Consider the following 19,661-nt stretch of genomic DNA (forward strand, 5'->3'; position numbering starts at 1 on the left):
ATCGTTAAAACTGCTTCAATTTCATAATCATTAAATACTTGTAGGGGCAATAAAAAAAAACTTTTTGGTTGTTTTACAAACCAATTGTTTATAGGGATCTTCACCTTCCTGAGCACTTGAGATCAGCCTTATTTTTGTTTTATAGGCTGGTTGTTGCTCATGCTTTAGTTTTAAGTGTTGGTCTTTGTGCAGTTTATTTGTTATTCATATCAATAACAGTATTATAAAAAAGAAGATGTGGTATGATTGCCAATGAGACACTATCCACAAAAGCCCAAAATGACACAAACATTAACAACTATAGGTCACCGTACGGCCTTCAACAATGAGCAAAACCCATACCACATAGTGAGCTATAAAAGGCCCCGATAAGACAATGTAAAACAGTTCAAACGAGAAAACTAACGGCCTTATTTATGTAAATAATGAACGAAAAACAAATATGTAACACATAATCAAACGACAACCACTGAATTACAGGCTCCTGATATTGTCTATCATTTGTCACGTGATTCAATTATAATATTTCAAATTCGGCCATGCCTCATGATTGAATATATACATAACATATTGTTTACGAATTTCGTGATGTTACAATCAATAACCAATTCTCTATTGCGTGATGTTTAATCATTTACAGTAACTTATCAAAGTCCCTTTTTGAACCCTACCAACAACTAGTTGTGATAACATATGATCCAAACGGGTACACAGACAAATACAAAAAACAAACATCACATTGCATTGTTGTGATTGAATAATAATTTTCAAAATGTAAAAAAACGAAAATACATAAGACGCCATTTTCAAGTTAATATATAGCATTATAATTTGAGTATTTGCTTTACATCACCACCAGTGTTTGCCAAAAATAACTGACATTTTCCTTAAATTTTGAAACTGGCATAGCTAGACAAATGGAAGCAAACTGATTCACGACTTTGCTGCATTGAAGACCCATTGGCGGCCTTCGACTGTTGTCTGCTCGTTTTTCAGGTTTTTGTCTGTTTGACACATTCCCCATTTCCATTCTTAATTTTATATGATGGGGGTTCGGGATGATTTGTCTTTATTTTTGAGAGTTTTTCATCGGTCTTCTTTCTCTTTCCTATTTCTGTTCGACGTATGGGCATGGAGTCTCCCCTAGGCTTACTTCGTCTCTTTATTTAGTACATAAACGCAAAGGAGAATATTCAAATTTTGCTAAAAATATAAAATGTCTTCAAAGACAAACGATTAATCAGACTAAAATTCTGACAATATGAACAAAAAGAACACATCTATGATAAATGACGATAGTAAAAGATTTACAGACGTTAAGAACAAAATAAAACATGATTAATGATGTTGTAGATTGTACTTTAACATATTCGGATTTCAAACAATAACGGAAGCATTGAATAAGGTCTAATATTCTTTTGGATCTTTAACAATATAGCTAAACATTATATATGTTTTATATGAATGCGTTAGAAAGGCTCTTATAGTGTTAAAATATACAACCGCATATTTAATAATTTAACGACCACATTGCTGTGTCGATGTCTTTGTAATAAATCAGTCATATAAAACATAATGCTCTTTTGTTACGACATGAATAAAAGCTGTCAAGCGAAATTATATCGAACATATTTGGTATTTCACTTTACATAAAAAAAAAAAAAACACGAAACTACTTCAGTCGAATTATTGACGTTCCTTTCTCTATGCTATAAATCAATAAGTTGCTATGGTTACAAACTAGTTTGTTATGGCAGGACGGACATCTGGTGTATCGTGAATCAATACCGTTGTAATTACAGTTATTGAAAAACATCATTTTCGTTATGAAATATAAATTGGCTACAATATATTAAAGCCTTCAACTAAATAATTAAATATGATTTAAATTCACATATTTATTGTAAAGTGTAAATGGCTAGATGACTACAAAAATATAATTTTAATTCTTATATTTATTGTAATGTGTAAACGGCTAGATGACTTATAATTTTATTTGGTTTCTGGTATAAAAAGAATGATGATTTGATAAGAACATTCACATTGTTACCCGTACAAGTGTGCAATCGTGTTTAACTATTTTAGATTTTAACAAATACATAGTATATCCAAATAAAAACTTGAGATGTCAGTTTTATTGTTTACCCTACATTCTAAGTAAAGTTATGCCTTACTTAAAAAAATATTAAGAACATTTGATATGCGTCTATAAAATAAATGTAAACAAAGACTTCTTGATTTCGGCAACTTTTCTTTATAAACGCAAAATACACATTAAGTCTGGTATTTAATTACATACATGTGTGGAACGATGACTCATTTAATACAACATTCTTGATATAGTACATGGGTGTAATAAGCTAAGTAAACATATTTAATGATCTTATCGGTGTATGAGGTTCCACTGGGGATATATGTATTCTACACAATTCTTCACATAGAAGGTACCATTTGGGATATATGTATCATAACAAGAGTTTTCTCTTTATTTTGATAATTCTAACATTTGATTACGCAATGTTTTAAGGAAAGTAATTTAGCAATTTATGCCATATAAAGTAAATTTCAAAATTAATAATTATAAACCGTCGTCTTGAATTTATAAATGTGAAATTATGTTAATACAATTATAATCTTCTAAATAATAATTTACTGAACTCATATCTTCTTATACATGTTATCGCTAGTTAACTAATACAACTCCTATTAGTAAATTGTGTCTGTATCATAAATAAATTACTAATGACCTTGTCTATGTATATCAAATAATAGTATATACAGAAAATACTGATTGTTATAGCATTATGCATTATAAATATATTGAACTACATTTGAAACGATTCTAATTATGATATTAACATAATCTTGAAAATAATGCACAGAAGAAATAAACCGAAATGTATTTTATATCTACGTTTCCGTTCGTTTTTGATAATACTCTCTAAAATTAAAATATGCCTCTATTACTATATGTAGTACATATTTTTTCTGTCGATTAATTCATTCTCTGTCTCTTTTGTGTTCTTATGATTTAATTATATTTTTTACATTATAGTTGATTAACGCGTTTTGACCATTGGTTTATTTGAATGATAATGTCGCAATGAAGTGTGTCTGCATTCTACACGAGAAATAATTCACTTTATAAATATACTCAAATAACGATTATAAAAGATAAATTTCGTTATGTAGACGTCATTGTCGTAAAGTTTGAAGATTATTTAAATGCATTGCCAAATCTTTAAGTTAACATATTGTTGACGTGCACCCACCCTTTCATTCAAATATAAAGACTAATGGTTTGAATTAACCTTGAACCTGCATGAAATGTATTGTTATTTACATCAATTTGTTTATTAACGGATAACCTTTCGTTGACTTTGGTTTTAACAAAACAAATCGTCCTTCGTAAACCATCAACACATATAAAACCAATCATTCATGTCAAGATTTCTTTTTTCTATTTTTTTTGTGTGAGACAGAAGAGGCTCTGCTTGTGTCCGTATTAGTATACAGAGTTGTTTTAAAATCACATGTATTTTAACAGTCACATTTATTTGAAACAGAATTTACACATGCAACTACTTATATTGTTTTAACCTTTAAATCATAGGTCAAAGAATCACCATCATCATAATAGTTTAATAAATTGCCCTTAAACATAGTTTACTTTTTTTAAAATATACTCTCTACTATTAACAAATCCGGTGGAATATCTATTCGGATATATGTAGCACGCATTATTTACCATTTGAGATAAACATATATGATGTCTTTTCAAATAACTTTATTTTCACTACAAATTAACATCATCGTACATTTATCTAGATCAAACAAGATAAGGAAGTTTCACAATATTAAGTGCTTCGGCTGTCGTTGATAAATTACAGTAGCATGAAGTCAAGTTAGATAGTTTTGTTATTAAACAACATTATCGTTTTATCTTTTATTTGATCATATTTAAATTGCTTAATATGTAAAATTATCAAGAAAACTTAAAACTTGTTCTCTCAATCATTTGAAGTATGATAGTTGTTTCCTATTTCACAAGTTTTGTTAAGTAGCTTTTCTCATTGACTATTTGAACAGTTTCTATTTCATTTATGAAATTGCTTTACGTATTTTATCAAATTGGCTGTTTTATAAAGCAGCTGTATAGAAATGATCCTAACCATGTGTTTGACGAGTAGACGATTTGTTCAATAGAGAATAGGAGTAATCATAGAAAACACTTACCAATTGAAAATCATATTGACAGATTCAGGTGCTGATGTGGTGTATTAATACCTAAATAAAACACTTGTTCATGTAAGTGTAGGGTTTACTTGACAAAAAAATCGAACCAAATTTCCTGTATGATTCTTTTTTCTTTAAAGCTTTACTATAAAGATAAGCTGGATATCATTTATTTGATGCGACTTCAACTCTTGAGCTTGCTTCAAAATAAGTCATGTTAAACGTATTGTAATAAACCAATGCTTACATCATAGCAAAATAGATACCAATTCCACTAATGACAGGATATTTTTCAATAATTATCTTCAGTGATGACTGAGTTCAAAATATTGAAAAATCACGAACAAGACAAGGACACTAAAGGGCATTCACAGATCACTATTGCGTATAAACGTGTGTATTTATAGTATGTACCTTTATGTAAACTGAATAAATTGAATTAAAACTTTACATACTCTACCAAATATTAAATAAAAAAGCATACATTTAGGCAACAGAAGCATACCAATGTTCAAACTAAGATAATTGAAGAAGAAGATAGCAAGCAAGGGATCAAATAAGCTAACTGAGTGCTAGAATGGGCATGCCCTAAAATCAGAAAAAAAGGTTTGGGATAAGCGTCTCCTTCTATACCTGTATCACACGCAATGCGAATCAGCCCTTACTTGTCATGTCACCGGAACAGAAATCAATCAGTAAATTTACTGATCAGACGACTATTCTTTAATTGTTCAGTAGTATACAGGAATCTGAAAACAAGAGTTACAATATCACTCAACATTGACGACCCTTATATCAATATATATAAGAAACGTCCTCGATTTTTAAAGGTAATAGATTGACATAATCTGTATATCGCTATTTTCTAAAGCTTCTACGAGATTGCACTTTTTCTCGTCATCACAGTCTCATAATACCAAACTGTGGAAAAAACTCTCTCTGTCTAAAAAACTTGTGATTGAAAATAATCACAAAGAACATAATTTAATTTAGCATTTGTTATCTAATAAATACGATCAAACAAAATACATTTGATGAAGTCAATAACATATGTGACTAGGCCAAACTGTATTATTTTCCAATCTAAAACCTTCCCCTTTATAATAACATGATGAGTGTTACAAGTGACATTAAAACATTGTTTTTATATTATAGCCAAACGGGAAACTCAATTCCTGTCTACAATATTGATTGCAGATATTACAAAGAAAACAAACCACGACTAACAAAACATAAACTTACAGTATCATGTCTGAATAATATTCGAAGCCATTTTAAATACTGAAACTGCTGATTCAAAGCATACCATAATAAATCAGAAAAGGTACTTCAGAGTGCATAATCTGCTGCTCCAATATACTAACTGGTACATAATTGTCCTGGACAAAAGACGACCCTTTGTTTGGCTAAAAAGACAATTTTGCATATGGATCGCAATCGGTTAACCTTTCGGACTACTCGAGATCATCACAAGTTTTGTTTTATGGGTTGCATGTCGGTCATGCATTAAATTACAGTCATTTTCTTTACCCATTTTAAATTTACCAGTAACAGCCTTACTTTTAACAGGAAGAGCGTGATTAATTTAATATTTCAAGTTTGGTCTACATGGTTAAAAAATATACATGTACAGTGGTTTACGAATGTCGTGATGTTAAAGTCATTAACCAATCCGCAATTGTTTGTATCTGATTACTTGTAGTAACTTATCAATGTTCTTCAACTTTGTACTTGTTTGGCTTTATAAATATTTTGATATGAGCGTAACTGATGAGTCTGGCGTACTAAATTATAATCCTGGTACCTTTGATAACTATTATGAACGTTTACAGTAATTAAACGACTGGTTCCGCATTTGAAGCAGGATCTGGTAACCCTACATGAGCATCTGATATCACCCTGATGTTTAATGTTGTCTTTGAACTTAACGATATTGTGTTTTGTTGACTGTTGTTTGTCTTTTGGTCATCGTTCGTAACTTTGCCATGGTGTGGGCAGTTTTTTTTTTTTGAATTTATGCGGCATAATGTCATTTTTTCATTCTGCATCTCTTTTATAGAATTTCAAATATAAAATCTGTAATGAAATGAATTTAACACTTTGACGTATACGTATTGTGTTTATCTTAGATGCCAAAACTCCGTGATATTGTAAATATTTAAGTCTTTAAAAATTAACTCATAAATGCAAACACACCCTTCCGAAGAGGCCCCACATGTAAAAAAACAAAACAAAACAAAAAAAAAAAAAAACAAAACCCAAAGACCCTCTTTTTGTTAACTGATAACAATGTCTTAATAAAACACGACAGTAGTTTACAAAATTCAAATCTCGTACATTGATTAGTAAGAGACAAATTAAGGTAGCAAACAAAACATATAATATTGTATAAAATCCTAAACACACGATACCGAGTGCATCGGATTGTCTTGCAAGTGTCATAACAAGTAAAAGGATTCAATTTTTAAAAAAGTTGACTATCTTTTTTGACTTCAGTTACAGCAATTTTTGGTTTCTTAATTTCATTTTTATATCTTAACAATCTGTTTCAGACACTTTGTCCTCCCATTTTTATGCAGAAATGTGTGCATATATCTGTGAGGAGATGTTTCTTTCACTTGTTGTATAAAAACCGTATTTTGAATGGCAATTGTGTCCTGTTTATATAAATACGACGTGTACAAAGTAAAATTTAAAGATTAAATATGTGGAAAAGATAGCTCAATTCCAAGAGGTTTTACTATTTTATTATTATTTAAGTATTACCGAACTCCAAAAATAACGAACTCTAAGGAAAATTCAAATCGGAAAGTCACTTAGAAAATGGCAAATTTAAACACATCATACGAAAGGAAATAACTGTCATATTTTTTACTCAGTACAGACATTTCCTTATGTAGAAAATGGTAACTTAAGAATGGTTTAATAAATTGGTAAACCTCACACTTGTATGACAATTGAATAAAATTTCATTATATTGTCAACAATATGTAAACAAAACAAACAGACCTAAATAGGTAAAATGTTAAAAAAAAAAGTTACAAATAAAGGCAACAGTAGTATACCGCTGTTCAAACTCTTAAATCCATGGACAAAAAACAAAATCGGGGTAACAAACTAAAACTGAGGGAAAGGCATAAATATAAGAGGAGAACAACGACACAACACTACAATGTAACTAACACACACAGAAACGGACCAAGCATCAGACAAAATCCCACGAGAATAACAAATATAACATCAAAACCAAATACATGAATTTAGGATAGACAAGTACCATGACACGTCTTATCGCAATGTCAATTTACACTAAAAAATAAGAGAAAACAAACGACGCAACGTTAAATTGTAACACACACAGAAACGAACTATAATATAACAATGGCCATATTCCTGACTTGGTACAGGACATTTTTAAAGGAAAAAATGGTGGGTTGAACCTGGTTTTGTGGCATGCCAAACCTCGCACTTTAATGGCAATGTTAAATATAACATAGAAATGACAACATAATATTACAGGACTACAATACAAATAAATAGGAAAACGTATTAGACAAAGAAACATGATTAATGAATAACAAAAAGCATCAGATTTAAAATTTAATACGCCAAAAACGCGCCTCGTCCACACAAGACTCACCAGTGACGCCCAGATATAAAAGATCGAAAGCGAAAAAAAGTACAAAGTTGTACAGCACTGAAGATCGAAAGTCGAAAAAGGTCGTGTCAAATACGGCTAAGTTTTTATGCTTGGGATAAGAACATCCTTATTATCTAGAACAATTAATGCTATTGCAAACAGTAAATTTTATCAAATGAATATAACAGATATACATGATGAAGTTGAAGTATTAACTCATTACATAAAACAAACACGAATACATAATGAATGACCAACACAGAATAGACACACCCGACTCAGTCCAGGCTTCAACGCAGTAAATTATAAAAATGACGTCACATACGATGGTGAAAAGGCATTAAAAATTACGTCACATAAGATGGTGAAAAGGCATTAAAAATTACGTCACATACGATGGTGAAAAGGCATTAAAAATTACGTCACATTTGAATATATGAAATTTCTGAAACAGCAGAAAAATTACGTCACATATGAAAAACTATATCTCAAAAGTAAGATAGAATTAGGATTGATTAAAGTCAACATCGTGTAACTTCTTTAAAATTATCAGTAAACAGCGTTTTGAACATCCAAAAAGAGAAATCATATAGGTAACAATGTAAGTCATATGATACAATTTATTCTCCTTAAATTCAACTTAATTCATTTTTTTTTTCAATGAATTCACTGATCTTTAATTGCACCTTTGTACTTTTTTAAACATTCAAATCTGTTCACCTGTTGGTGACCTTCTGCTGTTGTCTGCTCTATGGTCAGGTTGTTGTTTCTTTGACACATTCCCCATTTCCATTCTCAATTTTAAACTATAAAAAGGCAACAACATCCTGGTTTTCGCTGGATATTTCGGTATCCTTCCTGATTTCTTTATTAACTTGTACACCTAGAGGGTATTTGTTCACGTAACTTATGTATTTGTAAACATTATCTAATGTCTTCTTTGGAAATCAAAAGAATAAATGACTAAAAAATAAATTCATGAGTTTGATATGATAAGGAACTAATACTACGTGTACCAAATATGGAGTAGGACCTGCTTATATTTTATCTCTGCACATAAGAACAACCCCGGTTTTGTGATTGGGTACGTGGTCTTCAGTTATGCTGTGTTTGTTATATTGATGTGTATCTTTTGAAATTTTTTCGTTTGTTCTTTTACACGTTAGTTTATTTCATGTTATCGACTAAAGAGTTTGATATCCATATTGGTATATGCCGCCTCTCTTTTCATGGATTACTCTTGATAAGGGTATCACGAGGAGTGACTCAACGAATTACAATTCTTCTTTATGGTTTGGTGACACATATGACAATGAATAAAATGTCCACAATCACCGATTTTTGATTTTTAATATTCCACATCACAATTAGAAGAGCAGCTGAGATCTTACCAAATTTTAGAAGGGGGTGTTTATGGTCTGTGTTGAGTTTTTTTGTTTGTTTGTCTTATTCTTTTTCATCTATTACCGTGTTGTCAATTCATTTTCACTTATGCAAGTCCCTTTGTAATCTTTTGTCTTTCTTTAACAGAAAATAAAAACTTATAAATATTTATTTCAGTAATTTTCTGGTTTTAGTTTTTGCATTTTTCAGTCAATTTAAAGTTGCGACTTTCCAAAGATCTACGCTATACGTTTTGTTATTAAATTTTTGAAGGTGATTTTATTTGACCTGATTTTGTCTCTTCAGTTAATGTTTACTTGGTGTTTTGTATTCTTATTTCCGATTAGTAAATAAACTCATCATAGATACCAGGACTAAATTTTGTATATACGCCAGACGCGCGTTTCGTCTACAAAAGACTCATCAGTGTCGCTCGAATCCCAAAAAGTAAAAAATGAAACCATTTTAAACTTGTTTATAGAGTTTGTTCTTTGATCTTTGTCCTATATAAAAGTGGTTTAAAGTTCTTTCTTTTTGTACCAATCCAGGAGTCTATAGTCAAGTGATTGACGATGGTTCCTGTGTAACAAATTTGTTTTGTTTCGATTAACGTTTTTAACTGAAATAAGGACTTTTCGTTTTCTTGTTTGCATTGATACTTTTTTTAAATCTAGTGTTCTGTTTGTGACATGTTGTTTCCACACTGTCCTTTAGATGTTTAGCGGCATTCACACTACTTCTAATACAACAAAATGTGAAAACCAACGGTAAGACCTTACCGTAAAATTTTTGCTTGATACATGTACATGTACATCTCATTGAATAAAATTTTAATTTGTTTTGTTACATTTATTACTTCACATTCGAAAACTAATGTCACTTTTAGCCCAAATATTCATTTAAACATTCACTGGTCAGTAAATACACTTATCATAGATACCAGGACTAAATTGAATATATACGCCAGACGCGCATTTCGTCTGCAAAAGACTCATCAGTGACACTTGAATCCAAAAAAGTTAAAAAGGCAAAATAAAGTACGAAGTTGAAGAGCATTGAGGACCAAAATTCCTAAAAGTTTTGCCAAATACAGTTAGGTAATCTATGCCTGAGGTAGAAAAGCCTTAGTTTTTCAAAAATTTCAAAAATTTGTATACAGTAAATTTATAATTATAACCATTTCAATGACAATTTCATGTCAGCACAAAAACAATAAAAGCTGACTACTGGGCTTGTGATACCCTCGATTTAATATCTATTTATTGATAATTATAAAGTATTCTAACATTAAACTGTCAGTAGCTTTGTCTACATTATAAGTGTGTATCAATGATTCGTTCTTCTATGTTAATATGGATCTTTGTCTGCTCCAGGAGTTGAATATGCTCAATTAAAAGGTTCGGAATAATTGCCCTAATATTCATTATGAAAATAAGGAGATGAGATTTGATTGCCAATGAAACCACTATGCACCAAGGTTCTTGGAGTTCGTGTTTCTTAGACTTACCCTTCCGGAGAAACAGAGATCACACCTAGTTTTTTGGTGGGATTCGTGTTGTTTATTCTTTAGTTTTCCATGTTGTGTCAAGTGTGCTGTTGTTTGTTTGTCTTTTTCATTTTTAGCCATGGCGTTGTCAGTTTGTTTTAGATTTATGAGTTTGACTCTCCCTTTGGTATCTTTCGTCCCTCTTTTAGACTAAAGTATTCTATGTTGTATCTTGTGTACTATGATTTGTTCGTTTGTCTTTGTATTTTTTAAGTCATGGTGTTGTCAGTTTATTTGCAAAACTTAAGTTTGACCGTCCTTCTGGTATCTTTTAAAATGAAGTGAATGCAAGCAATTATAGGCAACAGTAACAATGGATAATAACGGTTGTTTTTTATAATCTTGTTGAGTAAGAACTGATATACAAGATCTATTGAGTTGATATGCTAATCATAACTAATAGACAATATCGATCCAGCTCTTTGAAAGTAAAGTCTTGTATTCGAAACAAGATAATAAACGAACCAGACAAATTATTTTTCTGGTAGGGGTAAGCATATATATACATATAAGAACCAGTCTTTGCCAAAAAGCCGAATTCATACATATAATCAAACGGGGAAATACAACGAATGACTGTATCCACCAATGGAGAGAATTAAAAAACACTGTCATATTCCTGAATTGGTACATTCATTGTCTAACTTTTTTCGTCTACAAAGTAATTTTGTTTTAATCAGTGTGACATAACTATTATGTATTGACAAGGCGTGCATACGCATACGAAGACAGAATTAAGATATGTTTTATACGTTGGCACTTAGGTTTATAGTTTCAATTAAGACGTTTGACATGATTGAGACCGATTGAGATACAGAATAATCATGATGGATAATACACATTGGCATGTAGAAAACAAATTACTTTTTATTAAATCATACATACAACTGAACTTTAAAAAAACTTTATTTAACATTGATTAAACTATGGTGAATCTATATCTTAGCATTATTGTAATTAATCATCTGTAAAATATTATTAGTTACATAGTGTGCTAGTGACCTAATACGGTATATATGGGGTCAGTAAATTCCATATGGGGTGAGAGCGAAGCTCGAATGTATAAAATTATAATCCTGGTACTTTTGATAACTATTTACACCACTGGGTCGATGCCACTGCTGGTGGACGTTTCGTCCCCGAGGGTATCACCAGCCCAGTAGTCAGCACTTCGGTGTTGACATGAATATCAATTATATGGTCATTTTTATAAATTTTCTGTTTAAAAAACTTTGAATTTTTCGAAAAACTAAGGATTTTCTTACCCCAGGAGTAGATTACCTTAGCCGTATTTGGCACAACTTTTTGGAATTTTAGGTCCTCAATGCTCTTCAACTTTGTATTTATTTGGCTTTTTTAACTATTTTGATATGAGCGTCACTGATGAGTCTTATGTAGACGAAACGCGCGTCTGGCGTATAAAATTATAATCCTGGTACTTTTGATAACTATTTACACCACTGGGTCGATGCCACTGCTGGTGGACGTTTCGTCCCCGAGGGTATCACCAGCCCAGTAGTCAGCACTTCGGTGTTGACATGAATATCAATTATATGGTCATTTTTATAAATTTTCTGTTTTAAAAAACTTTGAATTTTTCGAAAAACTAAGGATTTTCTTACCCCAGGAGTAGATTACCTTAGCCGTATTTGGCACAACTTTTTGGAATTTTAGGTCCTCAATGCTCTTCAACTTTGTATTTATTTGGCTTTTTTAACTATTTTGATATGAGCGTCACTGATGAGTCTTATGTAGACGAAACGCGCGTCTGGCGTATAAAATTATAATCCTGGTACTTTTGATAACTATTTACACCACTGGGTCGATGCCACTGCTGGTGGACGTTTCGTCCCCGAGGGTATCACCAGCCCAGTAGTCAGCACTTCGGTGTTGACATGAATATCAATTATATGGTCATTTTTATAAATTTTCTGTTTAAAAAACTTTGAATTTTTCGAAAAACTAAGGATTTTCTTACCCCAGGAGTAGATTACCTTAGCCGTATTTGGCACAACTTTTTGGAATTTTAGGTCCTCAATGCTCTTCAACTTTGTATTTATTTGGCTTTTTTAACTATTTTGATATGAGCGTCACTGATGAGTCTTATGTAGACGAAACGCGCGTCTGGCGTATAAAATTATAATCCTGGTACTTTTGATAACTATTTACACCACTGGGTCGATGCCACTGCTGGTGGACGTTTCGTCCCCGAGGGTATCACCAGCCCAGTAGTCAGCACTTCGGTGTTGACATGAATATCAATTATATGGTCATTTTTATAAATTTTCTGTTTAAAAAACTTTGAATTTTTCGAAAAACTAAGGATTTTCTTACCCCAGGAGTAGATTACCTTAGCCGTATTTGGCACAACTTTTTGGAATTTTAGGTCCTCAATGCTCTTCAACTTTGTATTTATTTGGCTTTTTTAACTATTTTGATATGAGCGTCACTGATGAGTCTTATGTAGACGAAACGCGCGTCTGGCGTATAAAATTATAATCCTGGTACTTTTGATAACTATTTACACCACTGGGTCGATGCCACTGCTGGTGGACGTTTCGTCCCCGAGGGTATCACCAGCCCAGTAGTCAGCACTTCGGTGTTGACATGAATATCAATTATATGGTCATTTTTATAAATTTTCTGTTTAAAAAACTTTGAATTTTTCGAAAAACTAAGGATTTTCTTACCCCAGGAGTAGATTACCTTAGCCGTATTTGGCACAACTTTTTGGAATTTTAGGTCCTCAATGCTCTTCAACTTTGTATTTATTTGGCTTTTTTAACTATTTTGATATGAGCGTCACTGATGAGTCTTATGTAGACGAAACGCGCGTCTGGCGTATAAAATTATAATCCTGGTACTTTTGATAACTATTTACGTCACTAGCACACTATGTAACGAATTTATCTTACCGACTATCTTAACGTGTGAAATTAAGATTAGTGATTCTCAAAATGAGCATGTCTTCAATGTCTTCAATACTGTTAGCGCTAAGAAAATACTTCCATTGATACTACCGTGAAAAACACGACTTGTAAGGTTTAAATGTGTTTTATGAATTTGTTTCAATCTTAATCACCAATTTCTTCGTCTGTTGGAACTTTTAAGAATTTTTCTCAGTACCGTTTTGTTTTTACAAAGGGACATAACACCATTACTAACCGTGTATGAAATAAGCCCCGCCCCCTTCTTACCTAATAAGGAATATAAAGGGACGTAACTCCACTACTAACCGTGTATGAGATAAGCCCCGCCTCCCTACTAACCTAATATCAAATATACACGGTTTGCACGCGGACGCTTTTAACCAATCATATTCCTGGAAATGTATAGGAGGTAAGATATACACCGAAAACAAAACTAATTCCTGGACACGATTCAAAGTTGTGCCTTAGATAAAATAATATTTAAATCTTATCACGATACAGGGTTTATGTAATAACAAAATTGAATTGAATGCCCTGAGGTTGAACACAAAAAAAAAAAAAAACGACCGAGTTGAAAATACATTTAGTTGGCGCTGAAACTGGCAACTTAATATAGGATATTGAACAGAAAGGTTGTTATAGATTCTGAATGGCGAAAAAAAGTAAAACAACAACCTACAAATCTCCAAAGAAAACTCAAAACGAAAGATTCTTATCCAATGGCAATTTCAAAACATCATCATATTCCTGACTTGATACAAATATTTCATTATGCAGGAAACGGTAGAGTGAACATGTTTGATAGATTGCTTAACCTCGCACTTATATGACTTATTTTTACACTTCTTACATCAATAATGTGTTAGCAAATCAAACACAAATATCAGGAAGATGAACCACACGGAATCTATTTCGATCTGGAACCATTTCGTGTGTGTTCGATAATAAATTTAATAAATCTTTCCTTTCTTTCTGATCCTCGGAACAGTCTCTTTATTTTATCTTCAGGGGACATAACTTATAACTAAAGTACTTTTGATCGGGAGACGAATCTGTTCTTTATTACAAAGTGCTAATAATCTGTAATATCATATACACGTTGATGGCGTGTCATAAGTTTTACAGCCTTTGTTTTTCTCAGAGTAGGGTTCCGGTATATCGTAAAAGACTGAAAGCAAATGACTAAGGAATAACAAACATAATTCAAAGAATATAAACTATTTTGCGTTTTGTTAACATTGTATATCATGTATATATTAAAGATATCTATTCACAATGAAACGAAGACATTGACCTTCAAACTTAATATTAAATACATGTCGTCGTCGTGCATTTCAATTATTGCTAACGACTTTATGTATACAGTAAAACAATAAACATTAAGTGGTAGTGGTAAAGAATTATTATTTCCAGACTGCAGCGGAGCTCCCCAAAATGTCTAACATTCATCTTTTCGAAAGTTTTAATTTAATCAAGTATTTCATTGAAATTCATGTCTTAAAACAACAAATTAAAGGTAAATATAAGATTTCACACGACTTGTTTAATCTTTTATTCTTGTATCGTAATGTAAACAAGGTTAAAGTTCTATCAGCTTAATGTTACATTTCTTGTTGAGATTCAAGCACATGCATTTACGATAATGTCGACAGACTACATTCAGTTATTACAATTTGCACATGTTACTATAGAACTGTCTAAAATAACTAGTACTTGCTACAATAAAATACGCTAAAAACCTAGTACAGGCATACAATAAGAAAAATGCAAGCTAAGAAAAAACATTATCATTTATGATTGAATTTGAATTTTTGTGTTTCTTTGTTGTTTTTCTAAATATTGTCAATACGTGAAATTAAATAAAATTACCAAAAGTAACTGGAAGTCTATTGCCATCTAAACGCAACGGTATCATTTGGTAATTGTAGTAAAGAGTTTGATCATGTTGATAGAGAAAGTCAGATTTGAATTTAGTGTAAACACATATCTAAATTATTTTCATGTTAAATAATATATTATACAATTTGTCACGAACATATTAATACATTTGAATAACTAATTTTATCTGGAAACAGCTTGTTAACTTTATTAATCATTTCCCTTATTCAAATTGAGACTCTCATCTGTTTAATATGTGTGACGTAGAATGTTGTATAACATAATGCTGAATACGTAATAATGTTATAATACATAATGTAAAATACGTCTTAATGTTATATAAAATAATGCTGAATACGTCACAATGTTATAATACATAATGCTGAATACGTCATAATGGTATATTAAACAATGTTGAATACGTCATAATGTTATATCACATAATGCTGAATACATTTTAGACTTAAATGCAATTTTGAGAAAAATTCTGTTGATTCATATAAAATATTTTAAAATGCGAGTTTAAATTATTGCGTGTACAACTCTGTCGCATTTTTCGCAATAATAAAAACCTCGCAATAATTTCTACGTGTTTTTGCTATTTATAAGCACACTGAAGCAGTGATAATTTACAAACTAGGGAGGATATGTTGAGAAATCAATCCCTAAATATTAAATCCTCTCCTTTTATCGAATATACAATTGTTTGTTTTAGCTACTATCTAACATTAATATTGTTTGATCTTATACTTGACTTCGTTTTACAAAGGTCATACACATCAACCAGTCGTATTAGGAATAAACAAAAGGTCTTGTTACTTCGTTATATAATCATGATAATGAAAGCCATAGGTTAATGATCAGTTTGTAACACTGACATGCCAGATTTTTATCAACATTAAATTTTGTTATGTTTGTTGCCTTAAGGTCTCTTAGTTCAGATTCAGTCCTTTCGTGTCTACTCTTAGTCGTATTCACCGAAGACATCTAAACTGAGCATTATTGCAAAAGTGCTAAATTTTAATAAAGTCCCGAGTTTTGATAAATCTTTAACATGCCCTTAATATTATTCATTCTCGAATCAACATCAAGGTAAGTGTCTAATCCCCTTGCCACAGTTCAATATCATCAGGTTTGATACTTATCTTCTTATCTCTTATTATCTATCCTGCAATATACATTTAGTGCTTGGTACTTTCAGTATAGCAACGTCATCTTAAACACCGAATTGTCATTTTAAATATCGAACCCATAAGCTTATTTGTTAACATTCGTATAACATTGCCTTGAAATATTCACGTCTATCGTTCCCTTAAGTTTGAATATTCATTTACAATTGGTGCAATCCCAGTTCCAAAAGGGTATTTAATAGATATTGAAGAAATTTTAACATCATAGGACTGCTGCAGAAAATGATCCACTAATACTTTTGACCAGACATTGTTGCCTAAATAGTTGCTTTGATCTTATCAGGTTGTATTTATTATGATTGGCTCTTACGTTGTCGTTATTACGTAGTTGTAGGGAGGGCTGGACGATTTCAAATATGTTGACCACTACCATATTCTATGCTGGTAAAAGTCAAGAATCTATAAATCAGTATTTGCTGTATCAGGCTATATTTGATTTTTGTTTAACTTGTTTGACATCTTGTGTACGTTATGAATCGAAAAATAAATGACGGCCGTACGTGTGAGTAATTTTCAATGTAGTAATTGTCCGTTATAAATTTAAAAAAAATATTTGGAATAATACAGAGCTGTGTTCCTTATCTTTTTTCGTCATTTTTTTTGTCATTTTGTCAAAGGTTTATAACAATCTAAAACATGTTATTTAAATATTTCACGAAAGAATAATGAATTAAAAAAAAATTGACAGAATATATTTTATGAATTTGTTCCTTTCAAAACGCTTTTGTTTGTTAACCCGCATAATAAAAATATTTACACTTAACAAGATCAACACAGAGCTTTTAAAGATTCGTGTCCATAATAATGAATACGATTGAAACAAATTAACGAAGTGTCATGAAAATTAGATACTCAACAAAACACATAGTCTGGAACAGCAATTTGTAAAATAGGCTCTTTCATTCGTAAATTGTTTAGTGTTAGCCCAAATTGAATTATACATTAATTGTAGTATACTCGGCAACGAATATGTTCCTTATGAAAAAGTCATTACAAAAAATTCTTAATATTTTGTCTATTGATTTAATTTCGAAATGATTTCTTGATTCAGCAGTCAATACTAAATAATTTTAAACAAGAGACTACAGCATTTTCAATCTTATAAATCAGAGACCAAGAACTGGAACGCATGTTATACTGTTGAACATCATAGTTATCAAAGAAGACTAAATAAAAAATGGTATGTTGTCAAGAAGAAAGCCATCTGGTACATCTAGTCAGATGAAACACCTTGAAAACATATATCTAGTGACGATTTTCTTTCTGAAAAATGCATTGTACCTAGTAAAGCAAATCTACACATTAAAATAAAACAACAAGCAATTCAAGGCTGAGTATTTTAGACGCCATTCACAGGACTCACTAGTAGCTCTCGAATCTAAATAATTTAAAGGCAAAGTAAAATTACAAAGTTTTAAGAGAATTCTGACAACTTGTCATGTGTAAATATCAATTGAAAAGTTATTTCCATATTATATTAAGTTTTTAATGCTTGTCACCAACAATCCTATGTTTATATTGCAATAAAGTATTATTAATAAAATCAGGAAGACCAAAACAGATGGGGAAAATACATACTTATGCAAGAAAAAATTGTCTACAGAATATTTTACAGAGAAGACTAAAGATTGAATGAAACTGAAATCGAAAATGAACATTTTGGAGAAAACAACACAAAGTTGTTAATATTATATTGTTTCATATTTTGAATTTATGCTATGATATTTAATGAAATCAAAGTAGTAAGATTGAAATTATTTATTTGTTTTATCTATATAATTATGTAAAACAAATGTATTCAGGCACATGTATGTTGCAATGAAACAACAATCATAGGACATAAATACACCTTGCGGTAAACATACAGTATTCTATAATAGATAGGTGTCTAATCAAATTGTAATAATTCTAAAGTTTAACAGAAAGTCCAACATCGGTCATCAATAATGAATAATAGTTTACGTTTGAATAGAAATACAAAGTTCTTGTAGCCTACAATTTTTTTCATTGGACAGTACATTAGTAATTGGAATATAGATATGTCATATGAGCTTTCTGCTTTCCTTTCGATGTTTGGTCATTTAGTAATATCATGATTATTAGTATATTATTGATACCTCTGCTGGTAGACTGTAAATCCCAAGGGTGTAACAACAGCCTAGTTGCCAGTACATCGACACTAGTATACACATACGGGTACTGTGTTATCTAATTTGTTGTAACAAAACTTTGAAAATTAGTTTTAATTCAGTAATAAATCACCCCAAGCAGAACTGTGATTCCTTGTTATTCTTTATCTGGTCTTTTTGGTTTAAGAGCTTCATGATGGTTCATAAGATAAGGATTTTCAAATATGTCGGCCTCGATTATTACTGATGAGATATTTCTTCTCATGATGCACATCCTGTGCAGAAAAATTGGCATCATCCACGTTTTAACCACCAATTGTCGAAACCTTTATTGCTGGACTTTTGGTCCCCCCCTTTTTTTTTATTCCGGACTGGCATTATCATTTTAACATTGTTTTAAAGAGATATGCAGTAACAAAACTTTGAAAATTAAGTTTAATTAAGAGATATAACTCCCGAATGCAAAGTTCTTATTCCATGTCCGACCTTGGATATACAATTTGTTTTTGTTTATAAACTCTTCACCTTATTCAAGAAGTTTTTGATTTTAAATATTTTGCCTCGAGTATCACCGAATAGACATTTATTGTCGGAATGTTTATCTGGTACAGAACAAATTAGAATGTTAATGTTATATATCTATGCCATATGTCATACAAACAGTATTATTTTCAACCCTATAACAATCGAGAATGAATTGTAGCATGGCATATTTATTTACACTACTGG

This window comes from Mytilus galloprovincialis, chromosome 5 (genome assembly GCF_965363235.1).
Source record: "Mytilus galloprovincialis chromosome 5, xbMytGall1.hap1.1, whole genome shotgun sequence".
Lineage (NCBI taxonomy): Eukaryota > Metazoa > Mollusca > Bivalvia > Mytilida > Mytilidae > Mytilus > Mytilus galloprovincialis.